Here is a 4,066-nt window from a genome sequence, read left to right as displayed (position 1 = left end):
ATGACAGTATGTGAGTGTGGTGTGAACTCATCCCAGCCGTGGAGTTCAGTCTGATCAGTGCGCTGAACAGTTACATATTCTAACTGGCTCATATGATGCCACACAATAAAAATATCCTCAGAGTTAATTTAACACTCAATGTTTCTGTGCACACATAATAACATATTCAACAATAACTTAATTTGGAATTAAGGGGCGACATTATGGGGAGACATGGCTCAGGGAGTAAGAGCAGTCGTCTGGCAGTCGGAGGGTTGCCGGTTCGATCCCCCGCCTGGGCTGTGTCGAAGTGTCCCTGAGCAAGACACCTAACCCCCAAATGCTCCTGATGAGCTGGTTGGCACCTTGAATGGCAGCCAATCACTGTCGGTGTGTGTGTGTGTGTGTGTGTGTGTGTGTGTGAATGAGAAGCATCAATTGTACAGTGCTTTGGATAAAGGCGCTATATAAATGACAACCATTTACCAATTAAAAGGAAACACCCCGTCACAGGAATCATGCTGTGTGTATAATATACAGAGCACCACAATATTATTAATACCCTTGAAGATGAACAAGCCTATACAAATTAAATATCATGGGTACTGAACGTACTCTCATGTAACTCCATTTGGTGCTATAAATATTCACACCTTTTCAGTATTTTATACACCATGGCTACCAAGGATAACACGACAGTCTTCTACAGTGTGTTATGAGATGGGTGAGTTTATTGGGGGATGTTTGACCACAGAATCTGTCAATTGGTTTTAAGTCGAGAGCATTTTCATGGTCCGTTAACAACATTTCTAGGTTGATTTTGAAATTTGCTTTGGATCATTGTCTTGCTTAAAAGATCCAATCATGGTAGATTTGATTTTAGATTTTTTTCACCCTTGATCCAGCTACACTCCATTCCGTTCCAAAAATATTAGATGATAAAATTAAGCTTACCTACACTACTGTATGGAACCATAACAACTGGCCTGGGTAACATATTTCCAAGAATGATTAGCAAATGTAACTTATTTGATGTGTTTCTACACTAGAATCTTCAGGACTGCAGCAAGACCCCCTGGTGGACAGACTGAATCACAGATAAATACCTCCTGTCTGGTTGCTGTACTCTGCTCAGGTGGAGAGAAGGTTCATCTCTAATGGTTCTGCTTGTCGTGCCTACAAAGAGAAACAATATTGAAATTATACCTGAAACTTCTGAACAAGAACAAGTTTGAAACCTAAATGTGCACTTGAAAGGATGAGTTGGAACATCTGAATATTTGAAGAATTGCAGACGCATGGATTTTAATTTGGGTTAGTGTCGCAGAATTCAAATTTTTTTTTCATTTGAAACCATGAATGACTTTACCGTGTGTATAATAACATAATGAACTATAATGATAATTATAATGTTGATATCAAATTTTATTTGGTATTTGGTATTTGTTTTTTTAGACAACTACTGCAGTAGCCTATCCACTTAGCATTATGATGTGTTGTATGTTCAAAGATGCTCTTCTGCACACCACTGTTGTAATGTGAGGTTATTTGAGTAACTGTCACCGTCCTTTTAGCTTTGACCAGTCTGGCCATTCTCCTCTGACGTCTCTCATTAACAAGACATTACTGTCTGCAGAACTGCTGCTCACTGGATTGTCTGGAATGCCAGGAGATCAGCAGTTTCTGAGATACTCAAACCACCCTGTCTGCAAACATCATTCCATGATCAAAGTAATTTTTTTCCTCATTTTGATGGTTGATGTGAACATTAACTGAAGCTCCAGACCCGTATCTACATGATTGCATGCATTGCACTGCTGCCACACAATTGGCTGATTAGATAATCGCATGAATAAGTAGGTGTAATAAAGTAAAACTTTTCCGAATAAAGTGCTCAGTGAGTGTATAATCAGCTAATCATGTGGCAGCAGTGCAATGCATACACTCATGCAGATAGAGGTCAGGAGCTTCAGTTAATGTTCGCATCAACCATCAGAATGGGGGAAAATGTAATTTCAGTGATTTTGACCGTGGCATGATTGTTGGTGCCAGACGGGCTGGGTCAAGTATTTCTGCAACTGCTGATCAACAGTCTCTAGAGTTTACTCTAGAGAATGGAAAAACAAAAAACCAGTGAGCAGCAGTTCTGTGGGCAGAAATGCCTTGTTAATGAGAGATGTCAGGAAGCTGACAGCAACACAAATAACCACACACTACAATAGTGGTAGGCAGAAGAGCATCTCTGAACACACAGCACATCAAACATTTAAGTGGATAGGCTACAACAGCAGAGAACACATGTCTGAAAACATTTTCTAATAAATACCTAATGAAGTGCTTACTGAGTGCACACACACACACAACACACACAAGATTTTTAAGTATTGAGATTTTTTTATCCTGAAATGTGGCAAATATTCTTTTAGTGGTTCAATAGAATCTATACCAAGCAGACTTCCCAAATTTCAAATTTATTTTCAAAAGAATAAGTATTCATTCCTCTGTTTTCAGTACTTTATACACCATGGCTTTGCAAGGATAAGAATCGTCTGCTGTGCTTGTGAGATGGGTGAGTATATTGGGCCATCTTTGACCACAGAAGATACTTCAGAACATTAATTCTGCACTCGTACAGAAATCTTTGTTCAAGTCATTTCCAACCATATTAACTACATCTTAAAAGGTACAATAGGTAAGATTTGTGTTAAAGCATTGCTACAAGACCACTGTAAATCCCTTCCTATCATTGAAAAAGGCTCACTGACATGTTGACTCACCCTCTGTTCAGTCCTTAAAGTCGTTTTTCAAAATATGCAGTTGACAGGCCGGCACAGGCCAGTACCAAAACATCGTATAGCTGTACAATAATTCAAGCTCATTGGTTGAAAATTGGTTCTAATTACCACAGCCAATGGCGTTTCAACGTCAGCCCGTTCACAGAGATAAATGGTGTTGGGATAAATAGTGTTGTGATTTCAGTGTGTTTGTTGCTGCGATTCCTCTCCGTTAGAAGTCCAAAATTACCTATTGTACCTTTAAATCAGTTAACTTCCTGGCTGATTTTGAGGTTTGTTTGGGATCTTGAGAGATCCAGTCAAGGCCCAGATTGAGCTCGTTTTCCCCCCACCCCACCCCAGATCCCACTCGGTCTCTGACACCTCATCATGCCGAGATGATGCTGGAGATTGTCTTTGGTAGATGAGCATCGGTCTACGTCTCCTAAGTAAAAATCAAATGACAATATTGTAACAAATATTGTAACAAACAGTGAAAACAAATTAAAGATTCAGACACAATTAAATCCCCTAATTTAGAAGGGTTTTCACAATATCTTGATTTTATATTTAACATCTAAGAATGTACTTAGTCAACTAAAACATTTGAAAAATGAAGCTTTTCACATGGTCTATTCTGAAATATTGTAATAACCAAAAACAACATCTAAGAATATGCTTAAAATGATGTATACCAAATTAATGCACTCCTAATTGAGGCAAGTGAATTTATTTCAAGTAGTTTGTACTTACTTTTCTCTTTTCCGCTTATCTACAGTCCAAAGTGACGAAAATGGTCAACATATAGCACAAAATGACAATATTGCATTAACAAATTCAAGATGTTCTCTTCAATTTGAAGCAATATTAGTAATATTCAGTAATATCTGAGAAATATCGGACATAAATGAAGTGTACCAAATGTTAGCAATATTTCCAAAGGATACTTACAGGATGCATACATCTGTAAACCAACCCAAAAGGCCAAAAATAAAGATTCAAAAGGCAAGACGATCAACCAAAAATCTTCCACAGTTCGCTCCCCTTTCTCTGTAAAGACATACATAATAAAAACCTTACAGGCCTTGTGATTTCCAGAGTCAGCACAAGTACAAGACATTTCTCAGAGACGGTCACATTTACAATTAGTGTTTAACACTTTCGTGTCAGTTTAAATGAAAGACGTTTTCCAAATCCAGCTGTTTTAGCGGCTAACACCTTCATTTAACATTCGCCACTCTCAATACCGAAAATGAGCGCATCAGTTAAAACCCCTCACTTATCCAACATGTAAGATGCATGCGTTTTATTTC

The 4,066-nt window shown here is 38.2% G+C and overlaps 1 long non-coding RNA gene across 1 annotated transcript in view; it reads right to left on the bottom strand.

Annotated features, from left to right (window-relative positions):
- LOC133105678 (uncharacterized) overlaps positions 1-1,157 on the bottom strand; it is a 1,779-nt gene extending 622 nt beyond the window's left edge. Inside the window, exon 1 of the long non-coding RNA XR_009703885.1 lies at positions 1,086-1,157. This is a non-coding gene — a long non-coding RNA (uncharacterized LOC133105678). The remainder of the gene's footprint in view (positions 1-1,085) is intronic.
- Between the last annotated feature and the right edge of the window lie 2,909 nt (positions 1,158-4,066).

This window comes from Conger conger, chromosome 12, assembly GCF_963514075.1.
Source record: "Conger conger chromosome 12, fConCon1.1, whole genome shotgun sequence".
Taxonomy (NCBI): Eukaryota; Metazoa; Chordata; class Actinopteri; order Anguilliformes; family Congridae; genus Conger; species Conger conger.
Note: the sequence above shows the minus strand (reverse complement) of the source record. Positions and strands in the feature narration are given on the sequence as shown.